At 47.5% G+C, this 18,501-nt stretch overlaps 1 protein-coding gene across 1 annotated transcript in view; it reads left to right on the top strand.

The window, feature by feature from the left end:
• The window catches only part of LOC135905862 (whirlin-like), a 639,865-nt gene that overhangs the window by 197,326 nt on the left and 424,038 nt on the right, over positions 1 to 18,501 (top strand). The window lies entirely within an intron of this gene.

Consider the following 18,501-nt stretch of genomic DNA (forward strand, 5'->3'; position numbering starts at 1 on the left):
ATCATTACCACTTGATTAAATGTGATACCGCATAAAAACGAAGTGATGCATGATAGTATGCGTTTTTGCAAATGCATTATTTATTTATTGCCATTTTGATTCACTTCTGATTACTTAGATGGGCGAAACTCCAGCGTACTGGCAGAGGAAGGGGATGTGACAACTTGACACGCCTTGAAAAGTATGACTGATGGCTGGCGTTCCTTCAGCGACACTTCCTCGCGACGAAAGGGCTAGAGAAATGATGGCGACGAGGGGAAGACTGAACGAACGCTTGGCGTTCGTTTCTCATCGACAATGGAGAGCAGATCGATACGTAAGCGGTGGCTCGAACACTGCATTGGCCGCCAGTAGCCGCAGGGTACGGCAACTCTAACACTTCCTCGTTGCAACCGTATCAGAGAGCGCTCTTGCTAGCGAGAACGGAAGCGTTCAGTCGCGAGCCTTTCCGATTGTTGCGCCATTTCCGTCCGAAATATTGCTCTCGAGCAACCGTCGCTCTTGATCGGCGTTTCCCAATTCAACGCCTTCTCGTGCCTATAGCTTACTTCCGGTGCAGTATAACTTCACTTTCCTACAATTTTCTCGATCGTGCGCTTCCACCACGCCGCGCACGTCATATCGGCTGTCATCTTGGAACCTCGTTGCACAGAAGTATCTTGCACGTATATGTTATGAAATGGCAGTAAAGCCAAAGTTGTTGCGAGAGAGGGAAACTAACCGAGTTTATACAAGTAATTTGCCGCTCTACACTGGTGGACGTGGAAAGGGGAAATAAATAAAATAAATAGCAGAAACCACACTACTCTTCGCACATCATCATACCCAAACTAGGTGCAGCGGCAGAATTAGTGGCACAATATTCAGTTGCACGAGAACACAAAGTATTGCTATGTAAGGAAATCGCGAAATCCGCTTGCACGTTAGAACAGCTTAATTAAACGATGAAGCGTGAGTATAGCCGCACTATTTAAACAAGCCCGACGCTGTTGGACAGTCGCTTGCGCTTAACGTTTACGTTGAGCTTCCACACATCGACGCTGTCATTCAGCAGAGATAGCTTCGCATACCGCCGCGGGCTGCACATCATTTCAGAATTAATCCTGCACTGAGTTGCATAATCCGTAACTTCAGCATAACATGCCATGGTGCGGAGCAGTGGCGAGAACACCAGGTGCCGCATTCACAATGTTTTTCGTTCGTAAGCGGTCTTTGCCATTGCCCGCTGATCTTGGCTTATAATAAGTACAACGCCAGGATTGGCTGGAATTTTCTCTTACGAACAATTTCCTCGGAAGAGTTTTTTTTTGTGTGTGTGTGGATAGGAACATGTTGTGTTATCATCACCGCTTGAGCGATAGCGGCGGCGCGACTATCACGACAGCTTGCTATATAAGCCCAGTCATGCGGCCACCGGGCCGCATTCCATTACGAGCCGTCATGGAATAAACCACGTTTGGTTCTGCTTACGCCTCTTCCTTCGGCTGCGGTTTTCACCCCGTGAAAACACTACATTGGTGACGACAATGGGATGCTCAGCAATTCTGCGGCAAGCTGACTTGGCAACGGAAGGTCCGGCAGCGGCGGGTGCAGTGGCACAAATCATAGGTCGACTGGGACACATCGAGCCCTTTGACGAGTCCAAAGGTGACTGGCCGTCGTACGACGAACGCTTGTCGTCATTTGCTCAGGTCAACCGTATCCCCGAGGATGACACGGTACACGCTTTTTTGAGTCTCATAGGCCCAAAGACGTACAGTCTTCTCAAGTCGAGGACCGCGCCGGAATTGCCGTCAGCTAAAGGTTTCGAGTTTGTAACGAGACTTCTTGGTGACCATTTGTCACCGAAGCCGTCGGTAATAAGCGAACGCGCGAAATTTCACAGAAGAGCACAACTTGATACTGAATCAATTTCGGAATATGTTGCACAGTGGCGGAAATTGGCACAAACATGCGAATTTGAATCCGCCCTTTATCAGTCATTGCGGGACCGTTTTGTCTGCGGTCTGTGCCGAGAAGATATACAGCGCGTGTTATTCACGGAGGATAACAAGCTAACCTTCCAAAAGTCCGAAGAACGAGCGCTTGCCATGGAAGCGGCGAAAAAGAGCGTTGCAGAAGTGCACGCTCCGGAATCAAGCGTATCAGACGTTCATAAAGTCGGAGTGGTTGGGAAAACTGATATGACGCAGGGAAATTGCTACCGCTGCGGATCGGCGAAACATGCAAGCAGACTGTGCCCGCACATTGCGGCCATCTGTTTCAAATGTGATGAGAAAGGGCACATTCAAAGAATGTGCCAAGCTAACAAGAAGAGAACGACGAAGGGAGCGCGTCGAAACGCGATGGATGTGTCGAGGCCCGTTCAAGCTTCTGTTAGCTGAAGGGAATAGTTTCGCCTGGTATGGAGCCGATAAAAATTTCAGTGCAAGTACAAGACGTACCCTTGGAAATGGAACTGGATACGGGAGCTACTGTGTCTGTAATATTTTGGATCAGTTTCGTCACATGTTTCCCTCCATCAAGGTCATGCCAACGGCGCTGAAGCTGCGGACGTTCGACGGAGCCATCATCCAGCCTGTCGGAGTGGCTCACGTTGCCGTGCAGTACGGAGAGCAGAGGGCCCAGCTGCCTTTTTACGTCACGAGAGAAAAGGGACCCCCTCTGCTAGGTCGACAATGGTTGCAAGCCATCCGACTCGACTGGAGCCGTATGTTCAAGCTCAACGCTACTCCCAAGTGAGACGATCCTGCCTGCTCCAGACTGCGCGCTCTTCTAGACAAGTACCAGAGTTCGTCCTGATACGAACTGGATGCAATTACAGAAGAAAGAGCGACATTGTCCCTGAAAGAAGGTTGCGTGCCAAAATTTATGAAGGCAAGAAGTGTGCCCTTCGCATTGCAACCAGCAGTCGAAGCTGAACTTAAAATGTTGGAGGACATGGGAGTCATTTCGCCAGTCGAGACAAGTGACAACGCGACGCCGGTTTTGTCAGTTGTATGGAAGGACGGTGGCATAAGACTATGGGGCGATTATAAGACCACCCTAAACCCTTGTCTTTAAACTGATCGCTATCCACTCCCGAGAATCGACGAGTTGTTCACAGCGCTCGCAGGGAGCCAAGAATTTTCTAAAATTGACCTAAATCGAGCCTATCTGCTGGTAGTAATGTCAGAACCGTCAAGAAAGTATTTGACACTAAATACTCAGAAAGGACTTTTTTTCCGTAAAAAGGCTGCCGTTTGGGGCTTCTTCGGCACCTTCTATTTTCCAAAGCATTATGTACACAATGTTGAAAGGCCTGAAAGGCGTCAGCTGCTATTTGGATGACGTCCTCATCACCGGCAAGGCGTCAGATGAGCATTTTGCAAATCTTGAAGCAATTAACGGAGCGCGGCGTTCGAGTAAAAAAAGAAGTGTTCATTTTTCCAAACGGAATTACGGTATCTGGGTCATGTTATCAGTGCAGCAGGTGTCAGCACAACGCCAGACAAGATAGAAGTACTGATGAAAGCGTCCGCACCCGCAGGCAAGCAGCAACTACAATCGTTTCTGGGCATTGTAAATTACTACGGGAAGTTTGTTCCTCGATTGTCTACTCTAGCGAGTCCACTTTACAAACTGCTGCGTCGCGATCAGCCATGGCTCTGAGATGAATCGTGTCAAAGGGCATTCGAGGGAATTAAGAATGCGTTGGCGTCATCCTCGATCTTGGCGCATTGCAACCCAGATAAACCTTTGCAAGTGGCATGTGACGCTTCCCAATACGGCGTGGGCGCAGTACTTTCTCATGTAACTGAAAATGGAAGCTCTCGGCCTGTGTTTTATGCGCAGCGCACATTAACTGAGGCCGAAAAGTACAGTCACCTAGAAAAAAGCGCTGGCCATTATCGTTGCCGTCAAAGTTTCATTTCTACATCTATGGGAGATGTTTCACGTTGATTACGGATCACAAGCCATTACAAACAATTCTGGGGCAAATAAAACGGGCATTCCACCAATTGCAGCGGCATGCTTACAGTGATGGGCTGTCACGTTGTCCGCTTACAAGTACTCGCTCGTGTACAAAAAAGTCCAGTGACAACGCAGAAGCAGATTTTTTTCAAGGTTCCCGCTCCAGAGTCCTGAAGACGGTACGTCTGAAGGCGAGGAATCGTTTTATGCTTTGCGTCTGGACTCTACGCCGGTGTCCGCTTAACAGATTGCTCTCGCTACAGCACGTGATACGGTGCTCAGTAAGGCACTCCAGCTTACAAGCATAGGCTGGCCATTGTATTTGCGAGATGGGAGATCAAAACCATTCTTTGACAGACGTTTGCAGATCAGCGTGCATCAAGGGTGCCTCATGTATGGCCTGAGGGTTGTTATTCTGTCCCCTCCTAGGGAAGCCGTGCTCGGCGAACTGCACCTTGGTCATTTCGGCATTGTGCGGAGCAAGGAGCTGGCTCGCAGCTATGTGTGGTGGCCGTCAATTGATGCAGACTTAGAGACAAAGGTACGAAGTTGCCAAGCCTGCCACGAACAACGGATTGATCAAGTTAAGGCACCTCTGCATTCCTGGTCATGGCCGACCGCACCGTGGAGGCGAATTCACTTGGACTTCGCGGAACCTTTCCGAGGAACTATGTTTTTAGTGGTTGTAGATGCTCACTCGAAGTGGCCGGAAGTGTTCGTTATGCGAAGCACAACGTTCGAGCGTACTGTTGCCTGCTTGCGTGAACTTTTCTGCAGATTCGGAGTGCCGGAGACGGTAGTGTCCGACAATGCACCCCAACTGGTGTCCGAAGAGTTCAAGGCGTTTATGCGGAACGTCGGCGCCAGACATGTTGTGAGCGCTCCTTATCACCCAAGCACAAATGGTCTGGTGGAGCATTTCGTGCAAACGTTGAAGTCTGTTCCACGCAAGTCATCTCCCGATGAGTCTATCGAAGAAACACTTCACAACTTCTTATTGGCGTACAGAAATACGCCTCACCCTACGACTGGAGAAGCTCCAGCTAACCTGTTGATGGGTAGAAGATTGCGCACCAGGCTAGATACAATGAAGCCTACAGTGGAGGGGAAGGTGATGCACAGTGAGTTCACCCAAATGCAGCAGCGCAGGAGCAACAGGGACTGTTTTTGTGTTAATGACTGTGTTCTAGCTCGCTATTACAGAGGCCCAGTGAAGTGGGTTCGTGGAACCGTTCTGAAGAAGACTGGACCAGTCTCGTACAAAGTCATGGTAACCACCCCTCGTGGCAAGTTTATCTGGCGTCGACATCTCGACCAGCTGCTGGCTGGCGCCGGCCCTATGGTGAGACCAAGGGCATCCGACTCCGATTTCTCGGAGGGGTGCCTGGTCTTGCCTGAAGGTCAGACTGGTGACCAGCCAATGTCAGAAGAGCCGATACCCGGGGAGTCCGTCCCTCCAGCTCCCGCTCCTCCATCAGAGACACCGGCTCCGCACAGGCGCTACCCGTCAAGACAACGCCGTCCACCCGAGCGATACTAAGCCGTTCTTTAACTATTGTATAAGGATACAAGCGCACCCTCTAAAATAAAGAGGGAGGAGTGTTGTGTTATCATCGCCGCTTCAGCAATAGCGGCGTCCCGACTATCGCGACAGCTTGCTATATTAGCCCAGTCATGCGGCCACCGGGCCGCATTCCACTACGAGCCGTCATGGAATAAACCACGTTTGGTTCTGCTTACGCCTCTTCCTTCGGCAGCGGTTTCCACCCCGTGAAAACACTACAGAACACTGTCTCGGCAAACAAAATATATTTTCCATGCAGTTATATTTAGTTGAATACTCAGTTGAATATATTTCTGTAATTAGGTTTACCAAGTAAAATTCGCTCGCTTCGCCTTTCTTCGCCTTTCTCGCTTCGCCTTCGGTCCCTTGTTTATCGCGCTGCTCTTCGTCAGTTAATTTGGGCAAGCTGGTGATTAAAATTATTTTAAGTGGTTTTATTACGTTATTTAAAGGTGCTGGAAATATTGTAGTTTGTTTCAGTGGGATTAAGGATGTTAAAAGCTTGCTCTGGTGTGTGTTGCGCCACGTTTATGCAAGCTGTTCTCCGCGTTAAAATACTAAAATAACGCCTCTTTTTTGTGAATTTCGTCTGTGCGTGCGTATGTGCGTACCTGCATGTGCCTGGGTGTGTGTGTGCCTGTATGTGCATGTGCGGGTGTGCACACCCGCAAAAGCGCGAATGCCTGCTCAAAGTCTTGTTGAGAGGCTATATGCACGCGAGGCAACAATGTTCCCTGCGTGTTGAAAGACAGGCGAAGTTGATCCAGTCGTCTTAGTCTGCGCCGCATTACTCTAGTGTCTTTCTTTGTGGAATGAGCTTACGTCCGGCATCCAGTATTTACTTTTGTGAGTAGTCTGTCGTCTAATTGGCTTATGGTATCACTCCAACATTCACTTTGGTAATCATATGACGGGCACCCGCATGGGTTGTGTTCGATGGTCTCTTCGCAATTGAAAAATGTCCGCGACAACACGTTATTGTTGCATAATCTTGTTAGGCTAGTTGGTTATAGTTTGCTTCATACATATCCGCGCAAAATACGGAAAGTCAATAGGGGACGAATTCACAAAACTTTTTATTCGTAAGAACTGTTTGCTATTTTCGCCGACAGCCTTTGCTAACACTATATCCAGCACCACGATTGGCTGAGATTGGCTGCTCCAAACAATAATAGAGGAAGAACGCATTTGCGAGTAGAAGCCATGGTCCAAGAAGTGTAAGAAAAGAAAAATACGTTCATTTTTTTTCTTCTCGCGTCTTCTTACGTGTCCATTACTTTTGTTACGCTGGCATGTATAACACCCGCTGTTCGTAATGCCCATAAATATGGAGGAGCCGCTGCGTTTGAACGCAGCGCTGAAGCACAAGCGACTTTGTAAGGTAACCTCGCAACAACATAGACCAGGCAGCTGTCGGAGGAGCAACAAAACCTTGCGAGAGTGCAGGTGGTTGAAGTTGACAAGTTTGGCTAAATTTTATTGTTCTAACGTCATTAAAGGTGAACTGCAACGAAATTTCGCTTTGGATAAATTGACTATGGATGCCTAGCGTACACTCACAAAGTAATCTTGGCAAAGCCGCAGGGCTGGTAATGGCCTATTTTTTTTATTAGCAGCTATAAAATAGCGCCTATGCAGACGACGCGTGCACCTGGCGGCAAAGCGGTAGCGATGCGCATATGGCACACATTGAAGAGCCGTACGCAACTGTTAATTTTTCAGTTGCGCAATGTTGCGCCTAGGCTGCCAGGCGCATTGCTCGCTCATCATTTGCGAGCCGATGGGTGCCTCTCCACGTGCGATGTCCCTGTTGCGCTCGTGATTTGAGCTGTCGCAAGAATGCCGATGCGCTGCGTGGCCATCGGGTGCTCGAATACGTACTCGAGCATGAGCAATGGCTGTGCAGCACACAACGCTGAGTAGCGGAAGGCCGAACACATCTTTCCTAACCCAGCTTTCCGAGCGCAAGCATGCACCGCGGCACAGCAGGCAGGTGCGCCGCGGAACAACCAACGCGCACAGAGCATGTACACTGCAGTTGACGAAGCTGCACAAGCTGCATTTCAACGGCACAGTCACTTCCATCAAGATCTGCTTGGCAAACGCTTTCTAGAGTCGACTATATGCCCCAATGGCGCACGAAAACCAAAGCTAACGCTCAAAGGTAAGTTGTATTGAATGGCGATACTATCGAGCGATCATTTCCGGTAGTGCATCATCTTTAAGATGTTGCGCGCGTCTCTACATTGGACGCGTCAAAGTAGACGAAGGAAATGCCTTCTCACACGGCGCCAGAAACGACCCAGAACCGCATGCTGAAATTGTCACGAAGGAGAACGCCACGCAGCGGCCACGGGCCATTGTGTAGATCCGGTGGCAAGTAGTGCAGGAATGCAATGCCGCCAGAGCCAAATAGCCGAATAGTCCAAATATAGCCCGCGTTAAACCGGACTATACCGCGCTTTTAGCTTGCTCACCCCAAGCTTCGAGCGGAGACAAAACGCATCGAGGCCCTGCTGTTGAACGTAGACAGCCAGATAGAGAAAACTGGCTGGACATGGAGAACACTTTACATTAAAATAAAATCGCGGGTGCGCAACAGCCGTGTCACAGCACACGAAGCAGCTAAGAAAGCATTCTAACTCTGTGACAAGCAGGCGTGTCACGTGTAGGACCTGTTTACTGATACACCGAAACGAAATACAAGCAAGGAAAGCAGACCGCACTGGCGCTGGTTCTCCACATTCTTCGCTGCACGTCACTTCCGCAGGGCGATAATCGCGTCGTTTTTTTTTTAGTTTCGGTATGAAAAACATCGATTTTTGTGAGGTCTTTGTGACGGATTCAGCTGCATTTCAAGCGCAAGAGTTTGCACAGAGGCTGAAACTATCACAAACTAGGCTTTTTACGCGGTCGCAAATTTCGTTGCAGTTGGCTTTTAAAGGAGTACTGACACAAAAAATTCCGACCTTGTTTTTTCTACTGCAATAATTAGCTAATCACCCACTAATCATGGCACGATACATCATTGGCTTGAGGGCGCGACAGCTAATTATTTGGAGTCTTGTTTGTAGCGACCAGTCTCAGTTTCGGTTTGACAGAGCAACGGCATGGGCCAAAGAAGAAATGTACACAGCTGGACACGTGATCGCACAAAACTGTGACGTGCGCACGCCAGCGCGCTCACCGGCGCGAGAGCTTCGTGTTGCTAGTTCGTCTGCTACGCCTGCCCGTGCTTTGCGATGTCCTCGCCATCATCGTCGTCCTCGTTTTCGTCGCCCAGCGGTGACTATTTCTTCCAGGCGGGAGTTACCACGGAATTAAACGTGGCCAACCACATTTGATTGGATCCACTGCAAAGCAACGACTCGGAAAGTGCGACTAGCGACTGTTATCAATAGGCGTACGCACCGGGACAAGTAGTACGAGCCATTCGTCCGGGGAGCTTTGGCAATGAAGCATATTCCGGAGATGGACACAGGGTGACGTAAAGTAATATTCGACACAGGATCAGGCTTGGAAGTACGTAGTCTTTGTGGAAGATAACCAGACTGCTCTAAGCTCGGCCGGTTTCGTTTATACAAGGCATGCTTGAAATGAAACAAGCAAATCTGGCTGCTCTTCAGCGCGGTCCATTCTAAGCGTCCAGCGGCACGAACGAACTCGGACCATTTCCGCCGCTTATCGACGCCGACGGTATAGCCAAGCCAGTTGGCGATCGCTGGGAAGCGGTATATAGGCCTAGTTCGCTGGCCATCGGATCCGAGGCCGACGGCCCTTGCTATCCGTCCGCAGCTCGTAATAAAGCCCCTATATTCGTCAACACAATCAACGTCTCCACACTTATGTCGCTCATAAGTGACAATATAATTAGTGTTCCCGACGCCATTGGTAGCGATGACAAAACACGTTAGCCAGGCGAGCCGCTTCACAGAGACGATTGCAGTGGCGGCTGCGTTGACCGCTTGCAAGTCAAAATCACGCCAATGATTTACTATATCGCGCATCGTTTTATAACATGCACACTTTCGAGGTCCCTTTAGGAGTTATTTCGTGTTAGAAACAAATTTTTGCCGATTTTCGTGCCGCTGTCAGCGCCGAAAGAGGTCGGCGTCACGACCAGGGACAGTGAGAAAAAACACACCTGGACCGTCGGAGCGGCGAGAAACTTGCTCGCGGGGCCCGCCCCTACGGCTAATATCTAGAAGTACTCGTCTCTAGCCCAAACTCGTGACGTAGCATTTTCTCGGTTGTTTAAATTCCTTTCTTGATGTCGATTCCGCGAGGTGCTGCGTTTTGCAGTTGGCTGCGCGCACCAATTATAAATTTGATTTTAAATATGTTCTAAGCTGTGTTCGCCGTTGATATTTTGCAGACGATGTGTGTGTGCCCACATAAATCGATCTCACACTTTAACTGGACTTCGAAATTTTGTGTCGGTACTCCTTTAACAGATGCCGAACAAGGCATGTCGCGGGAGCCAACGTTTCGACATGGGTACTTGTGTTCCTCAGGGTTCCTTGTGAAGTCTTCTTGTCGAAACGTCAGCTCAAGCTGCATGTTTTGTTCGGCCATCGCTGGTCACTGGAAGTCTGTATAGTCGTGAGAGCATCTGTCTTTTTTGACTGCTCCACTGTAGTGCGACGCACAAGTAGCCGAAATACCCGCCCTGCGCCAAGCCTTGTCAACGACGCGGACACGCGTTTAACTTAATGGTCACAGCGGGATTTTTCTTCGACACTTTAATTGACGATTATGCCGCAATAGCCCTGCGCACACTAAAGTTTGATGGGTGTGGCCATTTTCACTAGACTTACCGTATATGCTACGCTTGGTAGCATATACAGTAGCCCTAATTTTTACTAGTGCGATGGTAAGCCTCAATAATTTCGGAATCCAGCTGTTTACAGCATTTACGAAGCGTTCTTACGCTATAATTTTTCGTAAGAAAGTATTAAAGTCAATCCTGATGCTGGACATGTTAGAGAAGGCTACCGGTCAGTGGGAAAGAGCTTTTACCCATGAAATCCTTCGTGAACTCAGTCCCTAATGCATGGCTCAATATCTAGTTTGGAGGGACTCCTTGTGATCCCAAACTGTGGCCCATGTGCTAGACCGTTCTTGGTGGATGTGGTCAAATGGGTTAGCACTTGAATGTTGCAGGCACTAATCTGGATGGCATTACCACCGCACGAGACGTGCTACCTAGAGTAGTTGAACCATCTGTACATGTGTGAACCAGACCTATGTTTGACTAATATGCAATCGTAAGCGCAGTAATATGACTTGCGTCAGAGGTAACTTGGCAACTCGGCCTTGTTTCGAATTTCAATGACGCCAAGATGTATGGAGAGGTACTCGAGGTTCTAATAACATCCGATTCTCAAGTTCCAGGCGCTAGAACATGAGTCAGTTTCCTGGAATGCATTCACTTTCGCGTAGGGCTGAGGGTGGCGCAAAACGCTACTAGAATACCGCTCCTACACACATCTCAACCAACGCAGGTTTTAGCAGACGCGCTGCTAAAGCCCAACCTGAATTGGCGATACACAGGAGCCGAATTCGCAATGCTTTTCTTTCGTAAATGCTGTTTGCTAACGGCCGTTCGCTTTCGCTAATAATTGCCAACTTCAGGATTGGCTGAAGTTTTCCGATCAGTTCTTGCGTAAGGTTTTCTTTTCTTTCTCCTTTCTCTCTTTCTTTTTCTGTTTAAATACGGTCCCAGGCTTTTTGTTAAATACATAACGAGAGCACATGAGCTTATGAGGAGACTACATGTTGTATTGAAGCTTTTATTTTAATTACTTTCGTCCCCGGTGCTTGGATCGACCTCTGGACTTGTCAGTCCGGTCAGTCCGAGTGAACGAGTGACCAGAAATAAACGTAATCAGCGTGAAAGAATTCTTACGAATCGCGGCTCTTGTTTCCTTCTATCAATTTTGAGTTTCAGCTGTCGCACACGAAGCGCTCGCGATGTCACAATACGCGACGAGTGTTGTAACTTCTTCCGAAGCTGTTAAATGACGTTGGCTTCTATACCAGGACGGGCCCATCATTATGAGGCTTACGGGGTTAAGCAGTACGTTCGATGGTCTCAGCTGTATTGTGAGGCGCTTCAATGCATTATCCACTCTTTCCAGCCTTTTTTCATTGGCTCCAACACCGCCGTGCAGACGCTATCGTTTAGATTGGCCATCTTCCGCGACGCATCATGAGATCGGAAAATGAGCCATAGAACGAGACACTCTGCGCGCCCTGGAATTGTCACGATTGATCGCTAGTTGGTTCATCGCGTGCGGTAACACACTTTACTTACAGTGCAGCTATCATCGGCGCCGATTCGTAGGTCTGTTTATCTTGAGCAAATTGTCTCCTTATGATCGTGAAGTTCGCTTGTTTGTCACCAAGCTCCATCGCGTTCGCCTCCACCCTTTAAAACGCACTTTAAGCTGAAACTGGCATTTTAGGTGAACGAGTGTGCTCGAGTGTCTCCACATGTGTGCGTGATATTGGTGAGACTACCGATGTCACGCACATACGCATACGCTGCCCTTTAGAGTACAGGCGGTTCTTTCGTCAAAAGGGTTCACTCTGCTGGTGCTTGATTTATTGTTACAAAAGCATTGGGACCAATTGCAGAACAAATTGCAATACATTGCAATTACAATACGTTGCAAGACCACAGTGTCAGCGTGACGCTATCTATACAATACGTTCTCCAGATTCAGTCATGTTGGCAAATTCTGTAATGGCGGCGCGCCGAGCCATTCAGCACCCTCTGAGCCAATGAGATTGGACAACACGATCATAGAATTTGGCAATGTCCGAAATAGTGCCTAAAGTAGTAACAGTTATTTTCTATTTGCTTTCGCAAAACGTGTCCAGATTTATCACGAGATCGTTAGTTACATTAAAGTCGTACCTTCGGCAATCTCATCTTCACGTTATGCGGTGCTTGTTCGGAACCGAGACGAATAACTGAAGACGATGGGCCTGTTTGTTCACTTATAACTGCTCTTCTCAGTAGAACCCCCTTCACAATCGAGGCGCACATGGCGATTGTGTACATGCGTATTGTGAACCAACGTAAATCAGGCGCGACAACCACAAAACGAAATAACGCGTAGCGTTGTTATCTGCGGTCGAACAATGTGAAGTAAGTTTGCCACTAAATTGAATATTAACTCAGAGAGAACAAAAAATCGCCGTCCAAGCACTCCGTAGAGATGTTTAACCAGCGAGCCCGGAACATGCGGTCTCGGTGTTTATCATTGAGGTAATCCCGACGGTTCATTAAGCGATTGTTTGGTAGGCTGCCGGATTTTCGGTACGCAGTTGCTTCTTGCGCTCGGTTGCACGAGCCTGTGCTTGTGCTCGGGTTGCAGCATCGGCATGGCGTAGACGAGCTCGTACCCAGTTCTACTTGCGGCGTTGCTGATCGAAAACTGCCTGCTGCACAGGAGTTCATATGACGCGTAACCTACCCGTTTCAGAGCCGGAGAGAAACTGCTGCGCGAGCGCTCTGCTACGACGGAGAGCGACGACGTCGTTACTGGCGCAGACAGTCTAACACCACCTAGATAGCACAAAACATTTTCACTCTGATTCATGACGTAATGTGACGTGGTCCGACTGCCCTATAATCTAATGGGGATGCTCCCGAGTAGGCAAGAGTGCTTTTGACATCACCGCTGTCATCGCGCTAGCTGCTACCTGGGCAATTTTTTGCCCAGGTAGCGTGGCGTCATGGCTCGGAGTAAACAGGTCTTGTGCTATCTAGCTGGCGTTGGCTAATCGCGTGCTTCTTCTTTTCTTTTTCGCGCATGCGCATGGCGTTGCACCGGAGGAGTTTTCGGCATACAGGCGAGCGACAGACGGACAGTCGAATCGGCTAGCCATATACAGCTTCGCCGTAAAAGAAATGACAAACACGGCCATGGCTAGCCGCCTGCGTGTACAGTACAAGAGGACAGAATTCTCATGCAATCGAACAGGCCATTTGATCGAGTACTAAGCAGTGGTATATGATTCGCATAATTTAAAAGTCCCCTACAAGGAGCCTGAAAGATAAGTTCCTGCGATATTAGGCACGAATCATTTCACACAGCAACCAATGCCGCAAGCATAATTCATGAGGCGCCGCCTTCGATGAGAGATACGGCCAGGGTCGATTTCGAAGCCTTCCGTCAGATGATTCCCTGGCGCGAAGCACAGCAACAGAAAAAACTTCACTCCCAGTGCGTGCCTGGAATGTAAATCGAGAAGTGACTTAAAATATTATGGATACATAATGGTGAGGGGCTCCGAACACACGTGCGCTCGAGGAAAAATACGCCTCCCGATGCGGAGATCGATGTGTTTTCGTGCTTTCTAATGCAAGAAATATTGATCTGTCGAAAGTCTTGTGGGGGCTGCGTCAATCGAGCGCTCTTTCGACATTCGCCTGACATCGAGCGGGAAACGAGATAGAACGTCGTCGGTGATGTTCGCTTCCCTACTTACTTTTCTTTTTTTTATCTTCCACTGCGAATTGTCGGCCCATTGACTCGTTCAGTATTACTGGTGGCTCGAATGACCACTTTGTCACTGAATGGGGATTAACCATAACGGAGTTCAACTATGCCATGAGCATTATTCCATTTCACTTATTTTCACCCTAAAGTCCCGGAGTCATTACATAAGGGAGGACATTAATCCTTGTGACAATGTACAGAACAGTAAAGAAACAGCAATAAACAAAAACAAGCCAGGAACAATTACGGAAAAAGGGGAACATCGTGTTAGAGTAAGGGTAGGTGGGATCGGTAATTAAGCATTGTGGTCATTTAACATTTCGCGGAACGTTTTACGGTCAGTGCATGACACGATATCTTCTGGGAGATCGTTCGAATGGGTTATAGTGTCGGGGAAGAATGAAGTGTTCATGGCAGATGATCAGGTGTTAATGTTGGCTATGGAATGGCTGTGGCTTAAGCGACAGGATGTACGTAAGGGTGGATTTAATAGGGAATACCTGGAGTGCCGATGGTAATAAAAGGTGTGAAGCAAGCAGAGACGAGTGATGATCCGGCGGGAAGCAAGTGATGGTAGTTCAAGTGTACGTTTTTAGTGCTGTTATGATGGTTTCACGAGAGTAATTGCAAGTTGTAAACCGAGCAGCGCGATTTTGTATTGCTTCTATGTCATAGGTAAGATATGATTGGGAAGGGTGCCAGCTGCATGACGCATCTTCTAACTGCGGACGTACGAATGTTAGATATGCTAACTTTTTTATTGCTGGCGATGCGGCTTTCAGGTTGCGTTTTAAGTATCCAAGGGTGCGTGAAGCATTAGAACAGGTGGTGTCAATATGAGTTGCCCATGAAAGTGTCGATGTCATGTGAACGCCGAGGTATTTGTAAGACGCGGCATCATTGATAGGAGCCGAATTTATTGTGTAGGTGTGACTGGTTAAGCTGTGATTCCGATAGGTGCGAGTTTTTGAAGTAGGTCATTTTGGGAAACGCGGTCGAATGCTTTCGAGTAATCCAAGAAAATGGCATCACTCTGCAAATGAAGGTCTATGAAATGCAGAATGTCATGGGTGAACTCGGCGAGTTGGGTCTCACATGAAAATAGTTTTCTGAAGCCTTGCTGTTGAGAGTAAAAGAAGTTGATAGATTCCAGGTGAGACATTAGGTTGGAGGAGATTATATTTTCTAGAAGTTTAGAAGGAATGCTGGTCAGAATTTGGGCGATAATTTATAGCGCGGGAGCAGTCGCCAGTCTTAGATTGGTATGACATGGGCCTTTTTCCTGTCGTCGGGCAAGCTTTCAGTCTTTAAGGATTGCGTAAATATTAGGTGTAGTATTAATGGTAATATTAAGGATTGCGTAATATTAGGTGTAGTATTAGGTGCGTTAATTTCATCATAACTAGCTGAGGTGGTTAGTAAAACATTGTTTTTTTTTTCTCCCGTAGATGTTCATTTCCATTCATTTTTTTTAATATACCCGTGAAGTGTTTCATATATCCACGGCACACAGTGACGCAAAGGTATTGGCACCAGTATTTGCATCGTTGCCGCGGTGGCTTAGACGGCTAAGGCGTTGCGCCGCTGGGTTCGAGGTGATGGCTTCGATCCTGCCCGCAGCAGTCACGTTTCCACAGGCGGTAAGATGCAAAAGCACTCGCGCTATTGCATTTACGTGCACGTGAAAGAGCTCCGGCTGGGAAAATTGTGGTTTTCGCACGTAAAACCCAGGATACGTTTGTTTTTCCACTATTTGCATATATTTTGCTTTCAATTCCCAACCTTTTCTATTACCTTCCGGTACAGTACGTTACTGGCAAAATACAGGATTGGCGAAACTTGCAGTCATATATCTGTCGTAACAAGGACGCAGCGCAGGCCACTGGCGCTCCTGGGCGTTTTGGAAAAGTCTGTAGGTTCTGCTACTGTTCGCTCGAATATCGTTTTGGCGGGCTCTTCACGTTATTAGTGGATAATGGTGCAGCAAAATGATCGATGTGTTGCGATTAATCTGTCCGCTCTGTGTAATCACTTTGTGGCGTAACGCAACCTTCACTACCGCTCCAATTCTGAAAATCAGAATACGCGCAGTGCAGTGACGCAAGCGCACTGCGAACTACCAATATACGTAAGGTAATCAGTGTGGCAGCGAAAGAGTAATAAGTGCATGACGGAACCGAAATAGCGAAATGGCGTGGACCTTGGTGCAAAATTACAACGACAGGAAACCTCTCATTCACCGTCTGCGTGGGCTGTCCGTGGTATGAACGGGCATTCTTTATGCACTGCCACCTCATATCCGGACAAGGCTATTAACATCTGAGCTACCTCTACAAACTCTCTTTGAACATGCACCGTTTAACGTAATGCAAGATAGAGTGGTAAATCATAGAAATCTGCTTGCGAATTGTACTTGATGCACTACTCTCCGCAAGGAAGCCTAATTTTGCATGCAAATTTTCACAATTTCTAAAGGCTCTAATCGTTCAAGAATTATAAGTATTTCGACCAGAAAAATCATAACTCAGAAAACTATTGCTGCATGCCCGGAGCGTGACTATGTGATTGGAGTTAATTTCTCTTGCGTTTAATACAACTTTTTAACTCCATTATTCGCAAAAACGGCAAAAATTATTGGCGAATAAATGCGGCTCGAATAAAGTGTTCCCGGCGCTTTAAACAGTTGAAAGACTGCGCTTTCAGCTCACCTCAAAAGCGCGTCTCGGAGCGCCCAGAAATTCGCACCACAATTGCCGTCTTTCCAACACTGTCAGCAGATTAAGGTGATTCATATCGGTAAACTAAGCTTGCTGGTGACTACAGTCTTTCGTTCGTGACCATACCCGAGCTCTTTTCATGAACCACGTTCAAAAGACGAACGTGCGCTAGCCTGCTCGATTCCTGCGCATTGCGTAGTGTCTCTTTCTCGCCAAAAGTGTACATGCGCTGACCACCGTTACTGTCTTCAGATGCTACTATAATACTCGTTCCTGGCCTAGGCGGTTCATTGTGCTGACGCCAGAATGCAGCGCCACGTAGACTAGGACAAAATGGGAGGAACACCAGCTGGCGCAAGCGTTCAACGGCTTTTTTTTTTCACACACGCACCTGTGTACATTCTACGAGAGCTAATATAAACGTTTTCCATTCTTTAATTGTTTCTCCTTCTCCCTCTCTTTCTTATTATTTCCTTCTTTCTCTCTTCCTCTCTCTTCCTTTCCTTCTCTCTTTCTTTCTCTCTCCTTCCTCCCTTTCTTTGTTTTCTTTTTCTTTCCCTCTCTTGCTTTTCTCTGTCTTCCTTTCGTTATCTCTACCTTTCCTTCTTTTCCCCTCTTTTTTTCTTTTCTTCCTCTCGCTCTCTTGTGTCTTTCTTTCTTTATTTCTGCCGTTTCTTTCTTTTCTCTTTTTTTTCTTTCTTTCCCGTTTGTTCTATTTTCTCTTTTCCTCTTCCTTTCGTTCTCTCTTTCTATAAAATTTCCTTTTTTCTTCATCTCTCTCTTTCTTTTTGTTTGCAGAGAAACGCAGGAGGTTAAGGGGGGAAAGGAGCCGCAGAAGCAGCTTTAAGGAACTCCCGTGCAAATGTGAAACTGACAACAAAATAGCGACCAGCCGCGGTAGCTCAGGGGCTATGGCGTTGCGCTGATGAGCATGAGGACACCTAGCTACGAATTATCTATAAATAATTTGACAGGTAATGCTCCAATACATAGTTTTTTAACACTTTATTTAACAGCCTACAAAGTTTACTCGAATTGTCTGCACAGATGCACATCCTTTGCAAGAACGACCAAAGAGATCCATTCAATAATTAAACCAATTACATTAGTTACCTTCTTATGTACAAGCTTTACGGCACATGTTTATGTTGGAACGTAGGAGGGAATCGCCATAGAAGTCTACTTTCGTGTTTCTACATTTCAAGGTGGCAATGTAATTGGCGTGAAATTATTCCTTCAATATACATGATTACGCACACGGAGTAAAATGGAAGTGCCAACTGTCCTATCTTGCTATGCATTTGCCGCGGCGATAACTGCGATTTCCCTGCGATAACAGGCGCCCAGTGTTGCACCTTGCTCTCTGCATCGGTTCACCTTCTCTCTCCTTCTCGGCTTTTGAAAGCCCTTTCCCCCATTTCCAAATGTGTGCGCCTTGCGGCGGCCAAGTCTAGCAAAAGAACGAGTGTTGCAACCTTTAGAATATCAAACTATTAGGCGGCCAGATAGCGCGTTTTCGATTTTGTTGCTGCTTGAAACGGTATATCGTTGCGGTACATTTTTCGACTGCGAGCGGAACCAGTACAGACCCGATCAGCATATTTTCAAGAAGGAAAGCATCTTGTGTTGTTGAAGTTACCCATCGCTGTTCTATTAATCGAAGTACAGGCGATAACAGCACACTTTTTGAGGACATCTCCTTAATCTCTATTTTTTTTCTCAAAACTTCTCTAGCTACCGTGTACCGCTACCT

Source organism: Dermacentor albipictus, unplaced genomic scaffold (genome assembly GCF_038994185.2).
Source record: "Dermacentor albipictus isolate Rhodes 1998 colony unplaced genomic scaffold, USDA_Dalb.pri_finalv2 scaffold_14, whole genome shotgun sequence".
Classification (NCBI taxonomy): domain Eukaryota; kingdom Metazoa; phylum Arthropoda; class Arachnida; order Ixodida; family Ixodidae; genus Dermacentor; species Dermacentor albipictus.